Raw genomic sequence first — 17040 nt, forward strand, 5'->3', positions numbered from 1 at the left:
GCATAAGTTTGAAGGAGGGCAATGGGCGGCAATGGACTAGTGGGTGTCCAGTTAGTAAGCACAAAATGCTGTTGGCTAAAAGAATAAACAATAGCCGAAATGTCCTGCACACAATAGCAGCAGCTTATGTGCTCTTCTGGGACAACTATTTCGTGTGTTTGTTTCAATAATAGACTTTATATAATGCCCTATTCAATTCAGACATTGGGTGTGTTGTGTTAAAGTTATAGCTTTATATAATCAGCCAAAGGATTTTTATTGCTGGGTGTAGTGATTTAAATCAATCATAGTTGAGTAGTGTAAAATTTTATTTTTTTTTTAATCCCTGTTGTTGAAATAATACTATTATATATTATACATATATATATTATATTATAGTACATTTGTAATTATATAATTCTACATATATTTAGTTTACTAAACCCTCATTTTCTAGGCTCTCTAAAGGAGTTTTAGACTTTTAAAAAGCACCCAAGTGAACATGCAACTCATTCACATGTCACTGCATCAATGACAGCACATTCCCTTCTGATGAAGGTAAAAAAAGAAGCCTAACAAGCCAACTATGAGGCCCATTTGAAGAGTATGACGAGAGATGAAATAGCTGCTGAAATGGAATTTTCACCGCATGGACATGAGTCAGCGGCAGGATGCATAGCATACGTTGAGGCGCAAATGACAATGGAAAGTGCTTTGTGCCCATGTGCATATACGTGTGTATGTGTGTGGGTCCCTGCTGCGTCTCTGTGTGTGTGTGGTGCGAGACTTGCGTGAGTTAAACGCAAATAATGAAAGTGGATGGGTTGCAGCAAAGGGAGCGAAACGTGAGATGGAAGCAGTCAACAAGCGAGCGCAAAGTGAAAGTGGAAAGTGCACTCAACACGAGGTGCAGCGGTCTGTATGTGTGTGTGTGCGAGTCCTGCCTCTCCGCATGCGTGTGTGTGTGTGTGAGCAGTACTTATGTTGCATACTCTGGGGGAGCTCGCGTTTAAGATAAATAGCTGTGGGTGCCAGAAAAACAAATCTGAACACCAAGCTCACTCCCTCCAGCTTCTGAAATGCTGCACTTATTTTCTCGCAGGCGCAGCTCCCGAAAACTGAAAATGGTGGCGAACTTTGCCGAAAAAGGGCAAGGTGATTTTTGGAAAGTTCACCCAGCTTCTGGTCATAATTATGTTAATTAAGGCAAGGGAACGAAAAGTTTTCCATATGCCAGGTAGCCGAGTAATTTGCGCCGCTCAAATGAAGCACACCATTTAAATTTGAATTTAAGTAGCCCTTCGTTCCCATTTGCCTGTACGATTTCACTTTCTCCTTGCCATTTCTTTTCACACGTGGATGGGGCCTCTTCACGTACCTGAGCCACGTTTTTATTTGCATATCATTTAGTGTTCGTAACGGCTGAGAAATGTTCCCTAAAAAAGAACAAAACGACCTAAGACAAACTACCTGACTTCGGAGTATAAAAGTGCACACAGAAACAAACATTGCCAAAATTTTTCATTATTATTTCAAAGCAGAAAACAGAACAGAAATTATACGTTAAATATGTAAAGTTAACATATAATTTATGATATTAAATCCCAAATACTTAAAATTTTTTCTAATCAAAAGCCCCATTTTTTTCAGTGGAGAGGCAACTCAGTCAGCAATTTGCTTTAATATTAAATGGGTAACGAACCGAAAGAAATATGAACGTGTTATATAGTTTGATGCGAACGCATTTCGGCCAGAACGTAATGTTGGGAATCATTGGGGAGACGCCACAGGAAAGGAGATGGCAGTGGGTGGCATTGGGTGGCAGGAGGTAAGGGGAAAAGTGACTGCAAGGTTGAATGGACATGGCATTGAGCGCCTAAGTGTATGAGTGGGTAGGTAATGCTAACGGGTGGTTTCCAGTTTTGTCCAAGCATAAACTTTTCTCCAACTTGGATAAAGTTATTCACTCTGCAGGAGTAAGTTTTCAGAATCATTTGCCTAGGAAAATGTGTTTGTCAGTGAAATCTTATGATTTCGCCAGATTAATTGCTCAATCTCGAAAGTTTTCAGTAAATTAAAAGAAAATTTTCCCTACGATTGTCAAAGATATTTTATTTAGCATTGACTTATTCAGCAAAAGTTTCAATGAAGTTAGGGAAAATAATTCGTAAGTTATTTTGATTTGCGAAGCAGCTTATTTTTAAAAATGTAATAAATTTATAGAAAGCTAGAAAGCCATTAAATAAAATCATTTTATAGAATTTAGTATAACCTGCTTTTTGTCATAATATAATATCCCTGTTGATAATAATACTACTATTTATTTACTATATCCTTAGCTAATCTTTCATCAATGAGGTCACATCCCGGAGCAAATAAATCTGTTTAATTTCTTCCGCTGTTTTCGAAACTTTTGAGGCCAACCTTGTAAACAAGGATCCTGGTAAAAGTGAAAATTGTTGCTTCCTTTGTGTGGCTGTGTGTGTATGTGTTGTATATATATTCCTATAAGTACTTCTGCAACTGTCTGTGTGAGAATAAACTCGCGTGTGTGTGTGTGCAAGGTGAAGCGTTCTGGCGGCAGAGACATTCAAATTTAGATACAAATGTTGCACGTGCCCTCGGAGGTGTTTTAGTACAATCCTGCGATGTGTGCTACATCTGCACACGTGTGTGTGTGTGTGCCTCCTCTTCTGGGTGTGTGTGCGTGGGTGCGCTCATTTCGGTGATTGCGCTGCTAAGGTTTAATAAAGCAACACCAAGACGACGTCGAGCAGGACGATTACGTGGAATGGCGAGGAGGAATGGCAGCCATTCCCAAGAATCGAGGAGCAGTGTGCCGTGGACCTCGTACAATAAAGCAACTTACTGGCATAATTGGCAGCCGCAGCCAGATATAAAAAGTGAAGCTACAGAAAACTTCAAATTGAAATGAAATGAAGCGTGCGGCAGCATTATACGCATAGAATCCCACCTCAATTTGCTCTTTTATGTGGCGCAGGGTTTTCCAGGAAAATTTATTTAGTTGCTTTGCTTGTTTAGCTTAATTAAAATGCCCCGTGCAAACACTAAAGTGTTTCAGACCGCGCCATAAAAATGGCAAAAATATGTAAACGTATATACATGGAAATATGTATTTTTACTTTATCATCTTTTTGCACTCGCAGTTCTATTTTCTTTTTTTCACCTTTGTGGCTCTAGTTTCGCCTGAAGTGTCATTCTGTCACGTGATGGGTCATTCTGAAAAGCCAGCAGCTAAAACGAAGCTGAGAGGTGTTGAAATCTTAACAATGAGCTGTTATAATATAATTAATTATTAAATCATACAACTGAATTGCTGCACAACTTTATTGAGCTATATGTTCTGTCACATGTCATGTTGTGTCACACACATTAGTTAATCTGGGAAATAGACAATTTCTGAGTTGAATAATTTCCATTCTCCTACTGAATGCACAAATTTTGTGCACTTGTTAGACATGGCTATATGATTATCTTACTAACATCATTATTAAAGGCGCATACATAAGTAATTTGCATCACATTAGAAGGACATAATGCAATTAGTTTGCTGTGGCAATATTCTTAGCTGATGTGGTTACAGCATGCAAACCAGTTAGTTATACCGCCTTAAAATTAAATTCATGCTGCACTAATGAGAGATGTTCGATAGAGGTTTTAAGATAGTAAAATATTAAGCTGACCCCACAAATATTTCATATATGTATGTGGCTTTCTAATATTGTATATAAATCTTTCTTTAAGGGTGAAGTAGCTTGAGTAAATAGAATATATAGAACTCGCAGCGAAGTGCGTGAAATTTGTATAATATTTTTGTACGATTCTGGGGCATCTCTATTCTGCCACCTGCTGGCTTTCCAGGATCCCGTTGACAGGCGGCTGGTGCCTTTGGTGTTGCTGTTGATGTTGCCGCTGCTGTTTACCCAGTTTTTATACAGCAAAAAGCAATTTGGTCTGCCAGCAAGTGGGCTCTGGTCCGACTCCTCGTCTTTGACAGCCTTTTGTGCTGTCTACTGGCTGATGTCCCGATGTCCTGCCGCTCCTCCGCCATCATCCCTTTGCCCCAAACAAGCCGCTTTGTGCCGTGTCCGTGTGCTGTTGTTGTCGTCGGTCCCGCACTGCGGTGTTGACAGCCCGCTGGCTTGGCACTTCAATTTCGGACGGATGGAATATACATTTCCAGACACCCTCACCTGGCTAATGGCCTGTACTGGATGCTACGACCGGACATGGGCGACCATAACTCTAATGGACGCGCGGACATGACTCTTTCATTCACTTTTTTTAGTGCATAATCAAGGCTATTAAAATTCAGTGTCGGGGGTGACAGTGCGTATACGCAATGCGGCGAGATTGGCTGAAAAAGGGCGGCCTGAAGTTGCCAGCACACGAAATTTCACATTAAAGTGGCCCTTTTTATGGCATCACAATTTTAAGGAATTTGGCAGAACGGCATTATGGATTCAACTCCCCCTGCCAGCCAGTTAATCCTTTCGTTTGCTCTGGCATTCCTCAAGACTCAGCTGCCTGCGAAGCCGCAGGAACCGCATTCATCATCCATCATCAGCCAGCTGAACCATACGCTCCATCAACTGCACAGCATTCTGCTAATGATTGTGTGCCAGAAGACTTCACCTCATCCTTAATCAGACTAAAAAAAAAAATAGAAAGAAAAACGTTTTGCTAGCGACGAGCGCTTCGGAAAACATCATATTTTTAAAGAGTGTGTGCGTGCCGACGCGTCGACCTTGGCGGAAAACTTGCGCCGAGCGTAGCATAGTTTTCCGCGCTTTTCCGAGACGCCCCGGCCACGCCAAACAGTCGCTTTAATTAAAACGGCGAACAAACACGAGGCGGGAATGTCGGCTTATGGCCATCAATCAAAATGACAAAATAAAATGTTTGTTCGACGGGGGGGCGTGGCTCTGCAGATAATAATGTGCATTGACAATGCCTCGTCAAGTATGCAAAGGCATTCGGATTCGACTGTTTTGCAGCTGTCGAAAATGAAGAGACCATAAAATGTTGTAGCAAGGCGAATGAAATTTATTGCCCTGTTGTGATAAACGTGACGCGCTGTGCCAAGGGCCACGCCCTCCGATGGGGGCGGCGGCCAGGAGCAGGACATTTTACAAGTGCCTGTTACGTTTGATTTGTGTGACGGCGCTGTGCGTGTGTATGTGTGTGTGTGTGGTGTGGCTGCCAAGGAAAAGCTGGCATTTTCCGAGGCTTGCGAATAGCTGACAACAGGTTAATGCGAGCCAAAAGGTTGCGGGGAGGAGCCTTTTGAATAATGAGGCCAGATTGATGATCTTTAATGGCTGAACTTGGGCACAAGTTGGACAAATTAAGTTGTTCGTTATTATTCAGAAAGAAACGTCTTTCATGATTTTATCTGCGTAAATTAAAACTGGAAGACTAAGCACTAAATAATCATATAGACTGTATTGCACAAATTCATTGTATTTAAATATATTAAATTTTCGCATATACAAGCACCTTTAAGCCCACGATTTTGCAATAAATATAGTCCCAGCAATAAATTACCTATGTTCCTGTACATTTTCACCAAAATAGCTGACGGAACACACACTGTTTATTTAAAAACAAATGCCAAATTAAATTGTATTAATTTTTCCCCAAAAACCGGAAACGGAAACGGGGGTGACTGCATTCGTTATTTAAATCCACCTGGAGGCCAAAGCCAAATCAAAAGTTCAAATGCAAGTAAAAGCCCTAAACGGATAACTGATAACCTAGAAAAGCTGCCACGACTGCGAAAAAAGTTTACGTTCAAGGTTCAATCAACTTAGCCCGGAATATTTGCCAAAATTCGTGTCCAACGTGGCGTATGCTCGACATTGGCCCACACCATGTTTCACTTAGTGCTTCAGTAGCCTGTTTTGACATTTTCACGTCGCCATTTTTTCGGCTTTATTTCCAACATTTTTGGGACCGCGTTTTTGCGCTGGATTTTCATACCTTTGCATCGCGCTGCCCGAAATAAGCCTAAAAGGTTGAAGATTTACGCTAGAAAAAAGTGAATTCCACGCGAGTTCCGCCAACTGCATTTGCATTCCGTTTTTTTGCGTACTTTTTTTGTTGCAATCTTTTTGCGTTCTTTTATCAGTTGAGCTGCCAAAAGCAAAGAGCCAGTTGGCCAGTTTACAAGCTGAGATAAGGACTCTTGGAAATTAATGCGCGATTTCTTTTGCTCAATGGGTGTCTGTTTTTGGCAGCCAACTTGCCTCGGCGATAAGGTTTAGTTCTTCTGTGTGCCGCTCAAATTTAACCTCACGATTTTGGGGCACAAATCCCATAAAAATGTAGCAAAGCCTCACGGACATACGGGGCGTATGCGTCACGTGAACGTGGCTGCCCACTTTTCTGCTGCTCCTCCACGCAGCGATAATCGTAAAATAAAAAGTCGTGTAACGGCATAAGGTGACCACGTCGATGGCTTAAGATACCCTCACCCGATCGGGCATATTGATTTAGAGTAAGAAGAAATTCCCCTTTTAAACCGAAATATTTGTTAACAATTACAGTTAACTACCCTTAAAAATATCCCGCAGCAAAAGAGTATTGAGTATTAGCCATTGGTGAATGATGGCCAAAGTTCAAAGAGCGCGACATTCGATGGGAAATGAACATAAATATAAAATTAGCAGTAAAAGTTAGGGGGGAGGTGCTCGCGCAAGTCGGCATGCAAACGCGTTAAAATGGGAAATTCAATTTGCTGGAGCTGAAACGGGCTAAAGGGCAAGAATGGCATGCCGCAAAAATTCGGTTGGTGGAAAATGTGTGTCTGTGAATGAGTGAGTGAGTGAGAGTGCGTTTAAAGTGTTTCGCTTTAAAGGCGGGAATTCCGCTGCCTGAGGCAGCAGCCAGCTGAAAGGACGAGCCTTTCTCGGGACTCAGGACGACTCACCACAATGCGCCTGACACGTGTCATTTTGCGGTAATCGCCCAGCTTGAGGCCTGGCAGGCGTACAATTTCCCGGGATTCGGTCACGGATTTGGATGAAGTTCGAAGCGGAAGAAGCGTTACCGGCGGCCGGAGCAAAAGTTTTTCCTTCCTGATTGCCGACTGTCAGCTGCACAATTAGCGACGGCAAATGCAAAACTCCGCCACCGCGGGACACTTTCAGGTTCTACGCCAAAGTACACTTGACTAGGTCCTTGCGGAATCACTTTTCACTATTCACTCTTCAAGTTTTCGACCGTGGAAAAAGTTCATTGACAACCTCAAGTACACTTAGTTCGAAATTGACGTTTTGCTATCTGAATTTTTGAGGTTTTCGCCTTCTTCTTTCCTTGTTCGTATTTTTTTCACAGCGTTTGAACAGTTTTTCTGTGGTATCGACCGCTGCGCCAAACGTCTCAGATGAAACTGAACGCTGCCCGAGATTCGCAGCCAGATGAAGTACCCCTGGAAAATTCGTGTGGCCAGGCCAGGAGCAACAACAAAACTGCGGCAAAGAGCGCAACTGCCGCTCTCCGGCTCTCTCGCCCGACTTTTGCTCTCAGCGCCGCTCTCGCAGGGCACCCACTGCGTGTACGTAACTTCACGCCGACAAGCAGCTGTGCGCACAGTGGGTTAAATACTTATGGAAAGGTTTGGAAATATTCCAACTATACCATATAAAATTTAATTTCATACAAACAATTTAAAAAATGTATAGGTAATAATTTACAGTTTATCCCAAACCTCTAATATGGACATATTCTTTTCCATTTTCAATCATTCCTAACCCACTGTGTGAGCAATTTCCCTCGCCTATGGCTTTCTCTCAGTGTATGAGAAGCGCCAAGAGAAATTTTTTGTTTCCTGTGAGAGAGAGCTGCCTTTTTGCTTGATAAAACTTTTATTTTCCCAAAACAAATTGCAGAGACAAAAAAGTAAGGCACGCGGACAGCCTGAAGCAGGGAGTTTTTGGGATCGGAAGGGCAGCACAGGATTCAGCTGGAGTGGAAGTTTTGGACGCTGGAAGAAGTGGAACGGGGCGAGGGGTTTTATGCTGCTGTGTGTGTAAGCGTGTGTTTATCTGTTTGTTTGGTTACATTTTCTGTGAATTTCACTGTTCCCTTGTGTTTGTGCTCTTCAAGCGGCCCGAAGTCGAGAAATTCAAAAATCAAGCATTGCAAACTTGTTGATGAAAAGCCCGGGCTTCAGTGTGCGTGTGTGCGTGAATGTGTGTGTGTGAGTGGGGAAAACTCTCAGCTTCGCTTTAAAACGAGGAGAGATAGTTTCCATGCGGATTCGGATTCGGTGGAAGTGCAGGAAGGTGGGCTATTTACATATGCCAAGGAACAACATGTTGATTTTACACGTGTTCAACTGGGGCAAACAAGTGCACATGCTCACCATCCGAATGGAAGATTGCGTCCGTCTGTCTAGGAACTGCTCACGTGTGTAATTCAAAAATGCAATTACTTAACTGCACGCTAATTGCCAGTTAATTGCTGAACGTCGGAAAAGCCCAAGCAGCATAAGCTTCATTGTTTTTGGTACCCACTTTTCTTGCTGCCGGAAATTGTTCGCAAATGGAGCACAGATTTCATCGGTTTAGGGTGCTTTTTGGGTTTTACGTGCTTACTCAGTTGTAAGCGATGAAATAAGGGAAATATGACCGTTTTTCCGATTAAGCTTCTTGGGCCGTATTTTTTATTAATTAAGAAAAACGAACACCGGAAGGGATAACAAAAAAGGACTAACAGTACAATATTTCAAAGACCAACCAAAAATATTTCATTAAAAAAAGGATTAGTAAATGAAAATATAGTTTTTAGGAATACAGTGTTCAAACCTAAATATATCTTGAAAAGAAAACCCAATCGATGGCAGAACGAAAAAATTTCATCGGAAATCAAGCCTAACATGCATGTTTGGGTGTCCTTTTGCAGCTTTGATTTTTCCTTGGCTTTTTTGCCTTTGCTTTTCCAAGTCGCAAGTTACCCACTTTTCTGCTGCCGACCGGATTGTTTTGCCATTGTCTTTTGGCTTGGCCCGGCAGTTCCGGTGGAGGAGCCGCAGCAGCGTGCCCAAGTGGCCCCAAAAGGGATTTCCCAGTCCGCCGTGCCACGTGTAATCCTTTCTGCCACATGACCCCATCGGTCGCCATTCCTCTGCCACTCGTCGGCCCATCTCCATCGGCAGCCAGTCGGGCCTCGCATTCTCTTGGTATTTTTAGGCTTGCCTTTGCGAGCTTTCCATTGTTGGGGTTTCTTGTTTTGTTTGGGCCTTGATTACTTTAAGTTTTGGTCTTCGAATGATTGGCACAGCCCCGTGGAGGCGGCACTGATAGGTCTTTGATGTAAATGATAGCATGGTCGGGGAGGGGGGTGTGTGTATTTCAGCTGGGATATTGGAGCTTTAAATTTGCATTTGAGCCGAGCTCAAGCGGAAAGTCCGTAGTAATGCAATCTGCCCGCAGGCTTGGTTCGATTATTCATTTCATAATTACGCATTTGCTCTAATTGGCGGAGTTGGACCGTGAATTGTGGCCGGGCATTCAATTTGAATATTATGCTAGATTAGTTTCCCCTACGTGCACAATGGTTTATCATAATTTCATAGAGTAGCCACACAGAGTACAAAGCAACTGCATTTTCATAGAAGCAACTATTTCGATGATGTTCGCCCAAATGAATTGATGATAAAACCGAATTTATGGGGAATGCTTAACGCCAGCATTAAATTTCCAGCGCTCTCGAATGTGTTGTCAAAGCGAAATAAACTGAGGAATCAGAGGAGCGATCATACCCTGTAAAAAGGCTATGATCATTTCAGATTACATTATGTAACGATGGTATTATATTTGTCTAAATTGTTAAAAGTTCGTGTATATAGAGGGTACTAATACTTAGCTCAACTTAAGCCTTTGTTTAAAGTAAGCTTCTTTTAGAATTGAACTTGTAATTTTTATTTTAAAATGGTTTATTTCTAACTTTTTTGTAGATTTTTGTAAGCAAGTGGTGCAATAGAATTTGAATACTCACTAAAATCAATTTACAGTGTACAAGTGCCGTCGGTTTGAGTTGAAAGTTACGATTCGCTTTTATGACCAAGCTGCAGCTCTATTTGCTGACAATTAACATTTTATGCGTTCTATTTTTTCGCTCTTTTATGTCGTCCATTGCAGAAGTGACTAACTGCCTAATCAAGAGTTAATCCAGAGCAATCCTCCGCCCCTCCCCACTTCACCCATTCCCATCCCTTAAATGAAGTCATAGTTTTGGAGCTCTGGACCATCGCATTATAATTAGCAGCCCGCGTAATTTGGCTCAATTTATGCGCATAGTTTCAGTAAAGGACCAAGGACCACTCCTTTTGTACAATTTATGCAGAACACTCTGCGATTGTAAAAGCAGAGGAAAATGTTTTTGTTTGAGCACAATTTGGCATCCGCTTTTAATTGTGGCCGAGCACAATGGATGGCCCGGATGGAATCTATATCTATATATGTATCTGTGTCCCTATCTATATGGAATCTGCCACTCCATCTCGCTTGCCTTGGAGGAAAATGACAGGCTGTGTGTTAAGTGAATGTGGTCGTCGCTTTCTATTTGCCATTTCAATTGCAAATTAACTTTGCTGTCCCATGTCTGACAATGCCAAGTTTCTTCCTCGACATGTGTGCAAATGCACTGCAAATAGATGTGTATATATTTGCAGAATATACATATATATTAACACCACATGGCAGCCACAAAAATAAACTCAACTGCTGCTGTCGAGTGGAAAATGCAATGTTCTCTGCTTCGTTGGGCGCCACAAACTCGCTCCGTCCTTCAAGTTATTTTCAATTAAAGCGTAATTGTATCAAACAAGTAAGTGCGGCAAATAAAAAGCGCATCAAGGAATTAGAGCTTAACTGCACATATTTTCAGATCTTCCACTTAGTTGGCACCTTGATAAATGGCCCAAACAACATAAGCCCTGTGTTCTAAACTCTCGGCCAGCTCAAATTCAATGGCAATTGCTTTGAGCTAGGCTTACACAATTTTAGGGGATTTTTCAACTAGCAAACTTCAGTGTTATTTATGCCCGTACGTGCATCAATGTTGCTGCAGCTGCCACAGCCTGCAACAAATTGTGGGAGAGACAAAACAAACCACTGGGCCCGAAGGCGGGGGGGGGGTGACTGGGCAAATTTACATAAAGACTTAAGCCAGAAAGCCAGGAATCGTGGTCGAGTCACGTTTATTGGCCACAGGCTGGTTGGACACACAAGCAGCACAAATCATGCAAAATTAAACTGAAGAGTCGAGGCGACGACTCCAACAACTCCAATAACTCCCATCAAAGCGCCCCAAGGCCCCGCCTATCGCTAAGTCGTGCCTGGAGCTCACCCATTCGATTATTGATCAAAAGCACATTTTTTTTAATTTCCCCTTATCTCACGGAATGCAATTTTCCGGCTCCACCCCGCCTGTATGGTGATATTACGCATACGCCATGCTGGCCGCACGCCCACCAAGAAACCATTTCGGTTCAAGTGTTTGGCCAAACAAGGGCACATGTGTGCGTCTCCTGGCCAGCCGGAACGATATTGCTCGACAACTGCCAGTCCGGCATGGACAAGTGGAGCGGGGGAGCACGAAAAGATCTCGAGCAGCAGAAGGAACGACTTTTAGTGGCATTTGGGGCAACTCGATGCAAACCGAAACACATGTTTTGGCATTGCAGAAACTGCATGGAAATTTTCTGATACAGAAAACATATTTCGATGAGATGATTGCATGTGAAGGAGAATGAGATGTTGCTCGTTGCAGTTGAAATAAAAGTGGGTTGTACAGGACTTTCCTAGACTTGCTCAACTAACAATCTTATAATTTGGCTTAAACTGTCAAAGTTTCAGTGCAACAAGTTTGGAAAAATATGTATCTTTGATGGAGTTTTAATTAGAATTTCTCCATTTGTTTGACCACATCACGCATACGCCCCGTGGTGCGCTATTCAACTTATTTATGACTTTGTGTTTTGGTTCAGCAAATTTAATTAAACTTCATTTTACGGCCGTTCATCAAAAGCGTATGTATGTGCTTCCAAGTATATATATTAGGATATATGAAATAAATGTACTTTGTACACTGCACAACTATGTGTTGACATTTAAATAATATTCTTTTTGGCCAAGACAAATTGCAGCATATTTTTAAGGCAGTTGCACGGGTAGTTTAGTCAGTTTTGAAGTTACGCTGGTTAAGTGTGCTTAAGTGCTCTAAGCTTCAAGCCTCTAGAAATGCCCATAAACTCATCGATCCAACCTCTTGAATTGGTCAAAAATGCTACCCCGCAGAGGAAACGACTGCTTTGATTTTTGTTTGTTGCCGTTTTACTCATTTCTGCCGCTCCGCCTGCTGTGACCGAAAGAAAACTTCTAACGAGTTTAATTTTCGGGTTTTCTTTGCAGCTCTTTGTGGGCTCTGGTTGGGTGGTGGTTCAGCTTGGATCAAGAGGGTGGCGGTGGTGCCGCCTGTCAGTTGCCAACAAGGAGTCTTTTCTTTTTTTGTGTGTGCCTCCGGTGGCTCCTCTCGCGTTCCGCAGCTGTGTGATTTATATCACAATTTACTCGCATTCGTGGCTCGCATTCTGCTGCCCATTGTCCCACTTGGCTGTTATTGAATTACTTGCGGCTAACCGAACTTGCGGATCTGCCCTCGCCTGGGCCACCATTTTTAGTTGTCGATGATAAATCAACGTGCTAACGAATCTTTCGTTTGCTTTCGCTTTTTCGGCTTTTGTTTCGTTCGGCTGGAGAAAGGTGATTTCTTTTGGGGCCAACAATACCGTAAGCCTTCCGCATTTGCCTGGCTGATGTGGGTTGTGGTGGGGTTGCGCTGCTCCTCCGGGCAGGAGCTTCATAAATTGCCAGCTCTGCCTTTGTTTCTCAAGATTTTTGCTTGAGTTATTTTTAATTTCGTGGCTCTTGCAATTTCTCAGTGCCACTTGGTGGGGCAAAAAACCTGCCGCAGACAGAGATGAAGTGGGCGGAAAAGTGGGGGAGCTCGAGTGCCTCATTAGCCTTTGTTGTGGCCAAAACAGCAGAAAAGGAATGCAATTCTTTCATTCAACTTGATGCCACTGATAATCAGTTCCAATTATTGATGGGCCGTGTTTAATTAAATTAGCAACACTCGAGTAATTAAAGAGCGTTTCGCAACGCCACTGTACCCTTCGGAAGAAGGGTTTTCTGGCTGTTTTTCCCTTCTGGGTAACATCAATCATATGCCAAAACGCAAATACAAAGCTTGACGAAAAATAGAAAGAGAATTTCTAACTTTTTGCTTTCTGTGTCAGGCTCAAGAAGATTTATGGCCAAAACGGGGGGGGTTGGGACACATGTGAGTGGGAGCCAGAAAGTGGGCAAAAATGAAAAGAAAGGGCTGCGGAGTGGGTGGGTGAAATCCCTTGAAGGGGGCTAACAAATGTAGTTTTTAGTCACATTTGGCTCAGCTTCCGACTGATTGTTTAAATAAATGAGTCAGTTACGCCCAGTTTTCATCGATTTTCCAGTGCAACTTGTCGTTCCGTCTTTTACACAACTTAGCCACCAAATTGACAAGCCATTGATTGATGGTTCTGGCGGTTGGGTCAAGGCATCTCCCCAATCCTTCTCGCCACATTAACTAACTAAAAAATTGCAATTTATTTAGTTTTTATGGCCCGCATATTTGTGCAGCCATGAAACCTTTTCCCTTCTGTGGATGCTAACTAATAGTTTGCCATTATCCCATCGCCAGGAATGGCAAATGGGCAGGATTCCATTCCGAAACCCACTCCGAAGTCTCCGGATACTGACCCCACATTTCGAGGAATTTGATTGAGCGGCCCCACAACCATTTGACCGTCCATTGCCCACATACTTACAGTGCGCACCCAAAGTGTAAGGCATTCTGAAGGAGGTTTACCCTAACTTCATATTATTTTATACACTTTTTTCAATATTCTCCTTTTCTCTGCTTTAAGAAAGCAGTTATTTTACTATGCTTAATATACTTTTTACAAAAAGTTCTTTAAACGAATGTCTTAAGAATGTCTTTTAACTGTTCGCATTCTTTATTTTAATGTCTCCACTGTATCATAAAATCATTTTATCAATGAAACGAACTGTATACGTTTGCACGCCAAGCGTTTCAAATAATCGATAGTCATAAACATTAGTGCTTTAAATTTAATATCGCTGATGGTCTGACATTTCATATGGCGAAGAATAAATGATCCATTGAACATTGAACGTGTGCAACAAATGGAAAACACTAAGAGAACAAACTTGCCACACACAATTTCAAGTAAATATATAAATTCTACAAAAGACATGAGAAGATATTATTAGAGAGCAAAAACCTCTAGGATGGTCATTATGTAATGCAGACTAGTCTCTTTAATAAGCCTCAAATTAGAAGACAAACAGCAACTTGTTTTCTTCTTGCCTTTCTTGGCCGCAACTTTTTTGCCTGCACCAATTTGATTTTGTCATTAAAAAGTTTTTAGCGAAATAATAAAGTTTGTCAGCGCGGAATTTGAGGACGAAAGCAGGGAGATCCGGACAAAAAAAACGCGAAAAGGAAATCACAGTCCAAAAGTGGCCAATGAAAGTTTTAATTTTCAATGTAGGACAGGGGGATAGCGAGGGGTTTGGAGCAGCTGGCCAAGAGCAAACTGCAGACTTTAGACCAAAAGCTTATCTTCACAGAGTTCGAGATGTGTCCAAACTCGGTTGGTATATGTCAGCAGTTTAAACGCATTCTGCTTGTGCAAAAAGCGATAATAAATGACCTGCAGTCATCGGTTTTTGCCGGAGAAAGTTTAATTAAATTGGTAAAATCAATAAGTAAATTGATTACTTTTTAAATGATTTCGTTCGTCAATGCTCGTCACTGTGATTTTAAGTGTAAAATTGCCATAACTCGCGATTCAATTATTCCTCATTGATTGCGTTGAAAACTTGCTGACAAGTCGTTTGTTATATTGTCCTCGATTAATCATTTGATTTTATATAGTGATTTCTGAAGCCAAATGTTCATACCACAGTAATAAAAATCATTTCTGCCATTTTAAGCAAGTTATAGCTATGTTCTGTATGATTCTTTTTATCAGCGAATCAGAAGTAGAAGAACATCACTGGTTGCAATTTGAATCACTCTCCATTTTTTCACAGCGCTTATCGAGTTAAATGCAGCGCTGGCCGTTGCATAATTCAATTAGCATATGGGAGCGAGCGGAACAGTGCCTGCAGGCACTTCCTGTGTCCAACATGACGTATGCGCAATCCGACACAAAAGATGGACTTGGGACTGGGACTGTGCTGCTTCGTTATGAATTACATTTCAATATGCTTCAGCGTGTTCATCATTTATTAAGCCAACTGGGCAGGCGAATGCCAGGTTGCGAGATGCCAATCGAGGAGCAGAGGATCCTTGAGCTCGTCCTGGGACTTGGCTGCCGACAGGAAGCTGAAATGCTACCGAGTGCTTAGCTCCGTTTGCAATTTCCGTTTTGTCACATTTGTCTAAGTGAATGGAAATTTATGCAGCTGCTCCGGCCAAATTATGCTGCCTGGTTGCTGGCTGCTGGTTGGGTTAATGCTTTATTCACGGTCCAGCGCTTAATGAAAGAGTCATTACACTCATTCATTCATTCAATCGCTGATTCATTCATGAGCAGACGAGAGCGCGTGTCCTTTGTTTTCCACTTCCCATCGATTCCTGCCTCGGCAGCTCCTGTTGTTGTCGTTAATTAATTGATTTCCATTGATGCCGGGGTAGCATTAATCATACGCCGCGTTGGCCCACCGACCGTGCCAGACTATTGTTATTCTTTCCTTAGTGCCTGTCCTCCAACTTCTTCTTCTTCTTCGCCATTTTTCCTGTCGTTCGGCGGAGCCTTTCAATTTCCCTGCAGGAATGCAGTTTTCTGTCAAAGTTTTTCATTAGCGCTTCACTTGCCAGTTACGCAGCAAACTAAGGAAATGGATGAAAAGTTGCATCTGCTGAAATTGAAAATTTTTGGTATACCCTCATAGAGATTCAGCTGCGCCGGAAGATGATCAAGTCCTGGGGACATTGCAAAAATAATTAGTATTACAGAAATAAGTTGATGATGTAAAATATAGTAAATATATAAATGATATAAATACTCAAACTTCTGCCTTTTCTTAACTTAGTGCTACAACTTTTCCTAATGCCTTTTGTAAAAGTTTTTAAATTGATCACGCATCGCTGGCTGAAAATGTGCAGCAATTTATTCGAATCAATTATTGAATTTGCGCCAAAGATTAAACCAATTTAATTGCAAGCCGCCGATACAATAAATGTTAATACATTTTCCATTGAGGATTTCCACAAACGCAGTTACAAATAAAAACAAAAAATACAAATGAGCCTGCACTTTGACTGCCAGTTGTCCCATAAATAAATCATTTCCGCAAACAGCAAAGCGCTGTTGCATAATAGATGCAGCGGACTTATGTGCGGTAATGTTGCCTAAAATATGCATAAGTCGTAACCGTCGATTTAAATTTATTCATAATCCGCACCGCCCAACCGGAAGCCTCCAAATTGTCGCCCAGTCCCGAAACGCGACTGCCAACGTGGCTCGAATCAATTAAATTGGCTTGTGGTCGCCCTGCCCTCCAGATCCATTGGATCCATTTCGGGATTAGTGGTTGACGTTTTGACAGTTTTAGTCTAACTCATTCCGCGCTTAACTGCCTTAGAAGCGACTTATTTGGCGACCTATTTCTGTCAGAAAGCGATTGCAATATAATCAGGGAAAATAATTATAAGAAAGTAGGTACGTAGGAAAGAGGGTATGTATTACAGAATTTGAATCAAGAAATATTTATAAAATAAAATAGTTACACAGTGGTTATTGCTCGAGTTAAGTGTCTCTAGGATTTCAAACAATATTTTATTTTTCAAGCTATATGTTGCTGATAAGAAATCTCTGCGGATTTAGAGGTCCAATCGAAGTCCTAAAAATAAATCATTACAAATATTTACTTCCTGTTCACAATTCAAACAAGAATCTAT

General features: G+C 41.8%; 1 protein-coding gene across 4 annotated transcripts in view; it reads right to left on the bottom strand.

Moving 5' to 3' along the window:
* LOC117146123 (inactive dipeptidyl peptidase 10) overlaps nucleotides 1-7374 on the bottom strand; it is a 32648-nt gene extending 25274 nt beyond the window's left edge. For all 4 annotated transcript variants that reach the window (XR_004459768.1, XR_004459762.1, XM_033312131.1 and 1 more), the window contains exon 1: nucleotides 6932-7374. The gene's annotated coding sequence lies outside the window, so the exon portion shown is untranslated. The remainder of the gene's footprint in view (nucleotides 1-6931) is intronic.
* Between the last annotated feature and the right edge of the window lie 9666 nt (nucleotides 7375-17040).

Source organism: Drosophila mauritiana, chromosome 2L (genome assembly GCF_004382145.1).
Source record: "Drosophila mauritiana strain mau12 chromosome 2L, ASM438214v1, whole genome shotgun sequence".
Lineage (NCBI taxonomy): Eukaryota > Metazoa > Arthropoda > Insecta > Diptera > Drosophilidae > Drosophila > Drosophila mauritiana.